This window comes from Larimichthys crocea, chromosome XIII (genome assembly GCF_000972845.2).
Source record: "Larimichthys crocea isolate SSNF chromosome XIII, L_crocea_2.0, whole genome shotgun sequence".
Taxonomy (NCBI): Eukaryota; Metazoa; Chordata; class Actinopteri; family Sciaenidae; genus Larimichthys; species Larimichthys crocea.
This window is the reverse complement of record NC_040023.1, coordinates 34,700,315-34,713,772: the sequence shown is the minus strand read 5'-3', so window position 1 is coordinate 34,713,772 and position 13,458 is coordinate 34,700,315.

Below are 13,458 nucleotides of genomic sequence, written 5' to 3'. Positions count from 1 at the left end.
CTCCATGCCCTGCAGAAGGTAGCTGTGTTTCTGATCTGACATCATTATATCACTATATTTTCAAGGATGGAGACTAGTTGGTTTGGTTAACATTCCCATCTTCAGTCCTCACAGATGTGGAGGAGACATCAATTCTTCATGGAACTGAACCTGGTCTGCTACATTAAGGAGTTTGCCTCTATGATGTGAGCTACTGCACCCCATCGTGGAGCCTTTTAATCTGGACCAAGCTGTGCACCACACTGACTGTCACTGGCGTTTCTTCTGCATCAGTCATTGTTCTTTTAACGATCTCTGACTAATAAGAAACTCATTTTGTCACGTCTGTTTAATGTTCTGTTCTAAATCTCCTGTTTTTGTCCGAGGAACTTAAGGCTGACCAGTTTCAGTCCAGCCGGCTGATCGTGGGCCTGTTTAGATCCTGCTCCTGCCAGAGGACTGGCTGAGAATGCAGCCTTGTTCTCCTCCACTTGCTCCAAGAAAGATTTACGTCGATATCGAGAGAATTTCACTTGTCACCTTTGGATGTGTCCCTCGTACTTCGGCTTACTGTTTAGGAGAGATGCCTAAAAAGTGTTTGTTCATTTTGGATTTCACTCCAAAGAGGAAACTAAAGTTATTGTTGCATTATAAAGAATTTTACTTCTAGAGTTTGACTGTTATTATTTAGGTTTTTGTCCTGATTCAGTCAAAGTCATAAATACACAAAACCACACAAACAGGAATCTCTTTTCATCTGCTCCTCTTTTCCTTGGATTTTGTCTCAAATATTGCACTGCACCAAATGGTTAAGTAGGAGCTAAAGACAGTCAGCCTAACAGATCCTCAGACTTCCTGTTGCTTCTTTACAACCAGTTGTAAACTTTAACTCGGAGCCTGGCACCATGAGGAGTTATTTTTAGTGCAATATATCTCCTTATTTTCACTGTCACAAGCGGGTCAGGTTTAAAAGGGATCTCTGTGAGCCGAGCTCCTCTTTGAAGTTATTTTTGATTTTTCTAAAAGGATCATGCCTTTTTTTTAATTTAAAACACTGGAGGCAGAGAGAATTTGAGAGATGTCAGTCTCAAAGTTTTACATTCATGACAAGTGACACAAAACAATGACACGAGTTAAACTGATATTTCTGTATTATTTGACTAAAAAGCAGATTTGAATCAGAGTACACAGTACACAGTCAACACATTTTTCATTAAATAGCTCACTAGACCTAAACATTACGTGACAGGTAGTAACATCTGGCAGAAAACATGCGCCACATCCTACTCACAGAATAGCCGAGTGACACATATTGATTAAAATGCCACAAAAATAACCAACACCAAAGAACAAGCAATTACCCACAAGAGACACACTATCGGATCGACGTGAACGTGCAGATAAATAAAAGAGAGAGTGTATTTCATTAAAGTAGATCTACAGATAGCTTGAGAAGACTTAAATAACCGGACAGATCACGTAACTCTCTCTTTTTCTGGGTGAATAACCAGAATAAAGTGCTGGCAGATCACACACACAAATAAATTACCGAGTGGACAGTAAAGGAAACTTCGCACTAAGATATAACACTTCAGAGGAAGAAGAGATGACAAATAGAGGAGATATGATGACCGAATGAGACTTTTATCATTTTAGTTTTTAGCATAACTAATATTATCATACAAATACATGTGGTGTAACTGTTCATAATTATGACTGTAGTATTATACTCAGCTCCAGGGACTACAGCAACTCCCTCTACGTTGGCCTCAGTCAGTCCTCAATTTCTCGTCTCTAACTTGTGGTTACTATAGGTGGTGCTAATGTGTTACGACTTGCCATTATTACTGTTGCTATTATTATAAAATATTTTGTAAATTAAACTCAAAGCCTCCCCAAAACTGACATCTTTCTGTCTGCTCTTATGTTTTTTGTTCTTTCATATTAATGTATATTTCCATATATACTAAATATTTTAATGTATGTATTGATTGTTTTAATAATTTGTTATTTACACAAAAGCAACCAGTTTCACATGTGAGACACATACAATAAAATCATCACAAACACTTGTTTAATTGGGCTCTGTTGATTTTATCTTCATCATGTTTGAATTTTGTCTTTTATCTTACAAAAAGAAAAACAATGGATGGCATTGTCATCAACACTTTGGACCAGGTGGACTATCTGAATCATGAAAGGAAATTTGTTTGCTTTGGTTTATAAAGTAAAATCTATGCCCATAAAACTCGGCTGCACTGCTGTGTTTAGTGCTTGTTTGCATGTTACAGAGTGTAACTAGCTCACAGTTAGTTTCACACCTCTGAATCACACAGCAAACACACACACACACACACACACACACACACACACACAGAACAGTTCAATCTTTATTTATATAGCAACAAGATCACAGCAGCCACTTTACATACAGGCAGGTCGAGTCCTTATTTTATTATTTTGCATAGACCAAAACAGTCAGCCAACCAGAGCTTGGATGAGACTGACCCAGCTGGTTGTAAATTGACTTGGAGCTGCACATATAATGATCAATCAGGACACAACTTACTGTCAGAGGAAAAAAACCAAATACATGGCACTCAATGTAAAATGTGTCAATTATTAAATAACATTGGTTGAGTTGTGTCAGACGTCAGATATGAACTTAAACAGACGAAGCTCCCGTGTGCTGATGGTTAACAGAAACTTTCTGTCCTCCTCTTGGACGGAAATGTCCAGAAACTAAAAATACTTAACACTACATAGCCAGTTCTAAATATACAGTATGTTATGATATTATATAATAATGGACAGCAGTCTGTGCAACAAGCCATAAGATACAACCTAGTTATTACCTAATCTGCATTTGAAATATCTTTACCTCTGGCTGTAAATCAGGTCTAGATCAGCTGCTGTTTGCACAGGGATAAGAGTGAAACGCAATTTCAATTCTCTGTATGTCCTGTACATATGGCAGCATTGATAATAAAGTTGACTTGACTTGACTTTATAATTCAGCCGAATTTAGCACTGACTATGACTATGATTTGTATATGTACACATATATCACTCCAGTTATTTAAAACATACTTTGTACTGAAATATTTACATGATTGAACCAGACAATTTATTTACCAACCAACAACTGAATTGACCAAACTATCAACTAGTGATGGGAAGTTTGGTTCTTTTTTAGGGAGTCGGCTTATTCGACTCCCAAATATCTCTTCATTTTACCGCATATACTTTTTTTTTTTTAACATATATTTATTGTTTTTTTTTGTGTTAATACAACAACATCCAACAGTTAAAACATTCTAAACAAAGTTGTGATCTGAGAGATATACCTTATCACTGAGCTCCAAAAGTTTTGAATCTTTTCACATTTCCATAGACAGTGATATAATGTACCCTGGTAACTGCTACACTTATAACAAAGATCAAGTATATTAGGATCAAATCTATTTAATTGTACAGGGGAGATATATGTTCGCATTACCACTTATACTATATAATACATAGAATATATATTTCAGCCAAATTTAGCACTGTTTTAAATTTATGATTTGTATATGTACACATATATTACTACAGTTATTTAAAACATCCTTTGTACTGAAGTATTTAAAGTAAAAATTATTACATTTTCTGATGTCAATAAATTGCTGTAGCCAGTTGTTTCCATTGCATTTACAGACAAGTTGAGTGTGCAACTCTGGACACTTGCTGGCTACGTAGCGCAAATGAATTACATAAGATTTGTGAATTTAAAAAGTAATTTTGCAGATTAATAAAGTTACAATTTGTTGTGAAACCGCAGAAGTCTCTGGCTGTGAAATGAATGCCAGCATGGAAATGCCAAACACTGCAGTTCCTCAAACGTCCACTTGAGGCTGGCTGCAGAAGTGAGTCAGTCTCCATAAGTCCCCATGTTCAAATGTCCAACTTCACAGCAGAAATAAACATGTTTACAGCCTGGTACAAAAAACTGTTTTGGTCTCTGTAGCTAATTTCCCCGTTCATGACAACTGTACTGAGGGTGAATTTATATACAACTCACCTGTTCACATTGTATTAAGGCTTAATGTTATGCAGGATTAACAGTGTGGCCATTTTAAAGGACAGGTGGGGGGCATCACAGGTGTTTTATTCAAGGATTAATTCAGTCCTCCTCACATCTGTGCCCATTTTTCCCAGCAGTTTATTTCAAGTCCTGACTCTGATGCAAGATTTTTAAAATAAGGTTCACCCTTGTTTAATGCTAATGTCCTTAATTTTTTAAATTATATATTTTTGCATATTTGTCTCATCTCATCTGATGCCAGTATATTGTCGCTGTCTACTGTTTTAAGCTTGCAGATAATGCCTTTATTTATGTGTTTATGTATTAACATATTCAGGTTTTTAGCTCTGAGTTTATAGTTTGCCATAAAGGGACACTTATCTCTTTTAAATAAAGGCCATTCAAAGCAAAGCAGATACAGTGACGCTCCAGTATTGGCATTTCATGATTGAAACCACGTGGCCTTTTTATACGAAATCGATACATTTTAGGCTCAGTTTCTCTTCGTTTACGTCCACTGCAATTCATGATCCTTGACTTTAAGTTAGAAATATTTGCAGTTAGGAGGATCCATAATTAAATCTACCAGAGGATAAAGTAGGTCAGCTGCAAGAAGGGTTGGTCGGTGGTGGGGGAGGTAGTGTGTGTGTGTGTGTGTGTGTGTGTGTGTGTTCCCCTTTAAAATAATGGATGTAATTTGCAGCATTCTTCAGCTGGAAATGACTGAAAAAACAACTTCCCTGCTTGAAAAACTAAAACAAAACAAGATCTAGAAATTCTGATTTAAGAAGAGGAGTGTGGTGCTAAAGAAGAAGAATACTGAAGTGTTGCTTAAAAAATCTAAATACACTTGATCTCCTCAATGCCACTGCTAACCCCATTGAGGCGTAGCGGCAGCACAGATCCAATGTTAAAGGAGGCTAATTACTCCCAGTATCTCCCACACTCCAGGGAGCCCAGGTCATCCAGAGGACAGGCATGTGAAACATTCCTGCAGCCTGCTGCTGCTGCTGGACCTCCCTCCCAGCTTCAGTCTTCTCCTGTCCTCCTTTCTCCTCCTTCATCCATCCTCCCCCGGCTCCTCGTCTTTCCTCCTCCTCTTCACTTCCAATTTAATATCTTCGCTTGCTCTCTCCGTCTCCATCACTCTTTCCCATATTCGCTCAGTCTTTTGCTTTTCTCTCTCTCTCGTGGTATGAGTGCATCTATTCAGCCATTCGTCAATAATCTTTTTTGGCAGTTCGGATTAAAACAAGACTGTGATTTGAAGTAATGCTAAAATACTCAAGATGACAACACGCTGTTAGATAGGCAGGTGAGATATTTACCATGTTTAGTGTGTTAGTTTGGCGTGCGTACATTTGTTAGATAGCACTGACCACAAAGCGACACTGAGGCCGACCCGCGTTTTATAAGCAGACATGAAAATTAAACATGTGACAGTGGGCTGCAGACTGGAATCAAACCAGGCTCACTTTAGTATGCTTAAAGCACATGCTCCACCAGTTGTAGCTACCCGGACACCAAAATGTACGTTGCTGCACCATAACCTGCAGAACATAGCTGTGTATTTTGATCTAACCAAGCATCAACCTCTGTGAAGTGAAGCCAACACGAAAGTAAATGACAAAATACTGTACACCGTTACTCCATGCCCTGCAGAAGGTAGCTGTGTTTTCTGATCTGACATCATTATATCACTATATGTTTAAGGATGGAGGCTAGTTGGTTTGGTTAACATTCCCATCTTCAGTCCTCACAGATGTGGAGGAGACATCAATTCTTCATGGAACTGAACCTGGTCTGCTACATTAAGGAGTTTGCCTCTATGATGTGAGCTACTGCACCCCATCGTGGAGCTATTTTAATCTGGACCAAGCTGTGCACCACACTGACTGTCACTGGCGTTTCTGCTGCATCAGTCATTTGTCTTTTAACGATCTCTGACTAATAAGAAACTCATTTTGTCACGTCTGTTTAATGTTTCTGTTTTAAATCTCCTGTTTTTGTCCGAGGATCTTAAGGCTGACCAATTTCAGTCCAGCAGACTGATCGTGTTTAAGATCCTGCTCCTGCCAGAGACTTGCTGAGAATGTCGCTTTGTTCTCCTCCACTTGCTCCAAGAAAGATTTACGTCGATATCGAGAATTTCACTTGTCACCTTTGGATGTTGTCGCCTCGTACTTCGGCTTACTGTTTAGAGAGATGCAGCAGGAGTGAGCTGCCTTTTCTTTCGATACGTTTTCTCCAAAGAAATTGTTTGTTATTTTGGAGTTCACTCCGAAGAGGAGCTAAAGTTTATTGTTGCATTCTAAAGAATTTTACTTCTAGAGTTTGACTGTTATTATTTAGATTTTTGTCCTGATTCAGTCAAAGTCATAAATACACAAAACCACACAAACAGGAATCCCTTTTCATCTGCCCCTTATTTTCTCTGGATTTTGTCCAAATATTGCGCTGCACCAAATGGTTAAGTAGGAGCATAAAGACAGTCAGCCTAACAGATCCTCAGACTTCCTGTTGCTTCTTTACAACCAGTTGTAAACTTTAACTCGGAGCCTGGCACCATAGAGGAGTTATTTATTAGTGCAATATATCTCCTTATTTTCACTGTCACAAGCGGGTCAGGTTTAAAAGGGATCTCTGTGAGCCGAGCTCCTCTTTGAAGTTATGTTTGATTTTTCTAAAAGGATCATGCCTTATTTTTAAAATTTAAAACATCTGGAGGCAGTAAGATATTTGAGAGATGTCAGCTCTCAAAGTTTTACATTTATGACAAGTGACACAAAACAATGACACGAGTTAAACTGATTATTTTTGTATTATTTGAACTAAATTAGCAGATTTGAACTCAGAGTCACCACATTTAAACATTACATGTACAGTAACATCCGGCAGAAAACATGCGCACATCTCTCTACTCACAGAATAGCCTTGGTTTGACACATATTTAGATTAAAATGCCACATAAAAACTTCAACACCAACGAATCAAGCAATTACCCACAATGAGACATCTGGTATCGACGTGTAAACTGTGCAGATAAATATAAAGAGTGAGTGTATTTCATTAGGGAGTATTTGATCTACCAGATATTTGCTTGAAGAAGTCATCTTTAATTAATCACGGTTACATGATCATCGTAACTCTCTTTTTTTTCTGGGTTGAATAATCTCAGAATAAACTCTTGTTCGTTAGATTGCATCACACACACACACACACACACACACACACCAGACATGGGACTGACTTTTAGTCATTTAGTTTTTAGCATAACTAATATTATCATAACAAATACATGTGTGTAACTGTCCATAATTATGACTGTAGTATTATACTCAGCTCCAGACTGGACTACAGCAACGCCCTCCACGTTGGCCTCAGTCAGTCCTCAATTTCTCATCTCTAACTTGTGCAGAACGCTGCTGCCTGATTTTTAACAAGCACGTCCAGACGCAAACACATTCCCCCTGTGCTGTCGTCACTCCACTGGCTTTCAGATTTTAAACTTCTGTTGTTTGTTTTTAACGCCAATAATGGCTCGGCCCTCTCTTACTTGTCATAGATTTTAACTTCTGTTAGAGGTCCCTATAGGTCGAGATTTAAACAGTTGGGCGATCGTTCTTTTGCCGTCGCTGCTCCCAGACTGTGGAACAAACTGCCCCCTGACATCCGCACCACTACTGATCTAAGCCTCTTTAAATCCAAGCTTAAGACCCACTTTTATACTGTTTCTTAGGTGTACTCATTCTGTCTGCTCCTTTCTATGTATTTTTGGAAGGCTTTTAATACCCTGCAGCACTTTTAATTGTATTTATTTGTTATGTATCTGTTATGTATTGTTTTATGGCTTTGTTGTAAAGCACTTTGAGTACCGTTCGGCTATTGTAAAGGGCTATACAAATAAACTTGATTTGATTTGATTTGATTTATACAAAATATGCAATACAAATTTTAATCTGTCAAAGGTCACCTTGCTTCCTACATGATAATGTAAAAGAGTATAATGTTTGAGGCGTGGTGCTATAGGGGTTTATCTCTGTTTACTTCTGTTGTTTTCTTGATCTTGCTATCACTGCTGTTGTTTTTGACAATAACTGTGTTACGATTGACATTATTACTGTTGCTATTATTATAAAATATTTTGTCAATATAAACTCAAAGCCTCCCCAAAACTGACATCTTTCTGTCTGTTCTATGTTTTTGTTCCTTTTAATTAATTTATTATTTCCAATATTACAAATATTTTAATGTATGTATTTAATAATTTGTTATTTACACAAAAGCAAACCAGTTTCACCGTGAGACACATACAATAAAATCATTGTTTAATTGGGCTCTGTTGATTTTATCTTCATCATGTTCTGTTTGAATTTTATCTTACAAGAAAAGAAAAACAATGGATGGCATTGTCATCAACACTTTGGACCAGGTGAACTGAATCATAAAAAGAAATTTGTTTGCTTTGGTTTAAAAATTTAAATCTATGCCCATAAAACTCCACTGCACTGCGTGTTTAGTGCTTGTTTGCATGTTACAGAGTGTTAACTAGCTCACAGTTAGTTTCACACCTCTGAATCACAGCACACACACACACACACACACACACACACACACACACACACACACACACACACACACAGAAACAGTTCAATCTTTATTTATATAGCAACAAGATCACAGCAGACACTTTACATACAGAGCAGGTCGAGTCCTTATTTTATTATTTGCATAGACTCAACCAGTCAGCCAACCAGAGCTTGGATGAGACTGACGCAGCTGGTTGTAAATTGACTTGGAGCTGACAATATAGTGATCAATCAGGACACAACTTACTGTCAGAGGCAGAAGAAAAACAACCAAATACATGGCACTCAATGTAAAATGTGTCAAATTATTAAATAACATTGGTTGAGTTGTGTCAGACACGTCAGATATGAACTTAAACAGACGAAGCTCCCGTGTGCTGATGGTTAACAGAAACTTTCTGTCCTCCTCTTGGACGGAAATGTCCAGAAACTTAAAAATACTTAACACTACATAGCAAGTTCTAAATATACAGTATGTTAGGATATTATATAATAATAGGACACTGCAGTCTGTGCAACAAGCAATAAGACACAACGCTAGTTATTACTCTAATCTGCATTTGAAAGAATCTTTACACTCTGGCTGTAAATTAGGTTTAGATCTAGATTAATTAGAGCAGTGAAAGCAACAATTCTTTTTGCTTTTAAGAATAAAATATAAGTTTCACAGATCTCAAAGTGACGTTTAAACAGCATCACAACAATACATTTATCTAAAAACTGAGAATTTCCTCTTGTTGTTGTCAAGTTTCCCGTAACTTCCACCTTATCTGCCACATGGAAAGAAGTGATATAAACTAAGACAGTGGCTCAAGCTCACACACACACACACACACAACGAAAAGAAAAGAGAGCTGCAGATAATTAAAAACAAATGTATGTACACATATCTGAATATGAATTTAAAAACAGTCAAATGAAGCTGTGAACACACACACACACACCTCAAAGTCATGTCAGTGTATGAAAAGCAGCTACATGGAGATGCATTTTCAAAGCTCCGATGGTATTTCCATATGAAAACCAGGAATCCAGCAAAGGAGACCTTATTGTCAAGGAGTGGATCCACTTGCAGACATGGAGATAAGGAGAGCGTGTATGCGCACAGAAAGAAACTTTAATCACTGACTTATCTGGGATGAACACAAAGGATAAAACACAAAACAAACTAAAAGACAAAAAAAACTGAAAATTCAACAACCAAAATCTAGAACTAAGAGCAAAACCAGAAACACAAGAAAAAGAGTTGGACCGTGATGCTGTTTTTCTCCATGCGACTTCAAACCCCACCAGGAGTATTTCAGAAGTGTTTTACTTTGTTAATATTCTCAGATTTGGTCATTTTTCCTGCCTTAGTTGCTTCTAAATATGTAAATATGCAACATAATAAAACTGTTTCCCTTTTGGCTGTTTTAATGATCAGCACTTTTGCACGTTTTATGTTTTATTTTGAAAATCGATGCCGTTTCTGTGTTTGACATCTGGCCAGTTTGAGTTGCTCTGTGCAGATTGACGCTGCCGCCAGTCTGCTGCTTCTGGTGGGGTTTGAAACGTTGTGGAACTAATCGCTGCCGCAGCGCGCACTGTGCACGCGGTACATGTCACATCCGTGCACGGTGGGCTGTTTCACTTTTCTGGGGTGAATCTTCCATTGCAGCTTGAAGTAAGTCAGTCCATGACTTGTTAGCTCGTCAGCGAGCTGAAGAGGAACAAACAAATGAAAGATAGAAATAATTCACATTTAAATATTCAAAGCACCATAAAATAACATAATAATAACATAAGGTGCACTGATGTGTAATCAGGTGAAAGGTGTCTCTGTCATTCCCACTTACTCTGAAACTGGGGGCATTAAATTCGTAAAAATGACGTAAATTTTGTTACAATCTGTTGCTTTGAAAATATATATATATATAAAAAAAAAAAACATTTCTCTCATGACATTTCTTAAAATAGCAAACTCTGTACAGCCTTGTTTAATTTTCCCACTTCCAGGAAAAAGAGAAAAAGTTTTACCTGTTCGAACAAGTTGTTGCTGTTGGCTGGATCTGTCATGTCAGCGTCGGTCCTAATCTTCATCTTCACCACAACCTTTTTCAATCGAGGATCTGGACGATCCAACAAATAAATAGTCACAAACAAAAAGAGACACTATGAATTTGAATAAATTAGAACAAATAATGTCTTTGTATTGTAGTAAACAATCACCTTCATGACACAAGAAAGTGTAGCTGTTGGTACAGTTGGTAGTCTCCCACATATGTGAGGGTTGCTCAGTCACACAATGCTCTGTGCCAACATCTGGCTGTCCATTTTTCCAGTTTCGGAATAAGCTCCAGTCGCCATCAGACCAAGCCCCCGCCACTCGGTACATACCAATCCATACCGTAGCATTGTCTGGTGTCGCAAGAGTGATGTTTGTGTTTTCAAGCTCGTTCTCGATCCTCGCCAGTTCTGTGTGATGGAATCTGCAGTAACGGCGGGCATTTTTCCATGTTTTAAGAGTTGAGACGAACACGAAGGTTTTCTCACCTTCGAGCGACTCTGCAATTAGAAGTGAAGCCAGAGTAGTGATTGATGTAATAATCATTTCAGATCATGTCAGGTCAGGTCATGTCTTATGCTGTATTATTTATTGACACTTGGCCCAAGGAAAATTAGAGACACTCTCAAAGTTCATCAGAAGTGCCTGAGTCGGTCTCACATTCTGCCCAACTCATCCTGGTGGATCGACTTTAAACCCCAAGATAACACCACAAATTTTTACTCATGTTTTTACTCACGCAGGTGTTATTGTTACTGTTTACGCAGATTGGAACGTCAATGGCAAGCTATCTATTATGTGTAGGTCTCTTTAACCCTGGCCACCACAGTGTTGAGATAGACTGTCTATTTTTTCTATTATTTGCAACTCACCTCAGTCACACTTCCTCAAGTAATTTTGCATCTTTCAATTAACTTTGGCATGTAAAGTGAGCCTTCTTGTACATGCATTTGATTTGGAAGTATATGAAAGATAAAATGTAGCTTGCAGACATTCAAGACTTTTCTCTCTCAAGACACTAAAGGTTTGTTTTCAGTTTTGTTTTTTGGAGACTACTTGGGTTATAGGGAGCAGTGACAATTACACTTCTGTTTGGGCAAGGCCTGAAAATGATTTAAAGTCGAGTATTTTATGTCAAATAATCTCTGTTCCCAGCTGTTTTATGTCTTTCTAAATGAATCAACTTCAAAACAAGCATTTAGTCAGTGCGAGTTTTCTACTAGTTTATGTCATTGTCAACCCATTGTTAAAACAGCCTTAGATGGCACCAGACAAGGTGCAAGATGCATCTACAAATCTCCCATACTATGTTTTAAATGTGTCAGTCAGTGGGTAATATCCATTAAACAAATCCTTTCTTACCATTTAAACAAACAAAACTTCTCAAATTTTCACAGTCCCCATCAAACCACATTCCTTGAGAGTCCATAAAAACGCAGTACTCTGCATTCATATTATCTGGTTCACCAGGATGCCAGTTTTCAAATGCAGTTAGGCCTGTTGCACCATTTGTTGACCATCTCCAGGCGTTGCTCTTATTGTGCATGATATCCTGCCAGTGTTCTGGGTCATCCCTCAGTCCAATCCATACGGCTGAGGTGTCCATGTTCTCAGGTCTTTCCAACCTTCCTAACTGATTCTTGTTTCTGATGGTAGCCAGGTCAGTGTATTTCTCTCTGCAGTATAGTTGAGCATCGTCCCACGTCTTTGATAGGTTGACGTAGTGGAACATTCGAGTGGCGAGCACAGAGGAGAACATGCAAAATCCTGGGGATTGATGATAGAGGGCATACATATGTTACAAATATTGGCACAAAGAGCAAACTAACGCCAATGGAAAGTCTTGTTTTTGGAGACCTCATATAGCTGCAGTGATCTAGAGCTGTGCTCCAGGGGTGCTGTGACATCATTGGCTTTTAGTTATTAATAACTGTTTGTAGAGAGGCATCATTTGTACACAAACATTTGTACAGTCAAGTTATAGGCAAATAAACAATAACAACTGACCAGACCGATCTATTCACCAATAACATTGCAGATATTTTGGTATTGGTGTATTTGTTTGCCTGTAAGTCACAAGATATTGTTGTGTACCACATGTCACCCCAAAACCAAGAAAACCAATCACATCTAACCTGTAAACATTACATAAATAACTCCAATCTTACCAAAGAAGAAGACAATCAAAGTCACGTTACGGTCCATTTCTGGCTGCAAACATGGAGAAAACAGATAATATATATTTTACAAACTATTTTCTGCACAACCACACCAGGTGTTTTCGTTTATTCTGGCTGTAGACCACTGGTCACGACAATACTGAAATAAATAAGTTTGCCAAACTTTAATTAACAGCAATATAAGGGTACAAATTTGAACATGTGCAACATAACTTATAACAAGTATTTATATGTGCTGTACAGTGACAGAGATTCAGGTTGTGTGATGGGCTGTGTGCTGTATTGAAATGTAATGGAAATCACATCTAAATGACAACAACCAGAGGTCTAATTAGGAAAATCAAGTGCAATTGTCCATATAACTTCAACCTGAAATACAGTACACTTTATACCGGTTTACATTTGCATTACTAAAAAAACATTATTTGATGGCTTCCAGTAATGATTTGGTGATTTGCAAGTCAAAATTAATGACGCTGCTTTACGAAAACTGAAACATGTTAATTTAAATGTTGTTGGATTAAGGGTAACCTATTGTCTAAACACATTTCTCCTTAAACAAATCTGAACCAGCTTTTATCTGCATTGAAGTCTCTCTAGCAG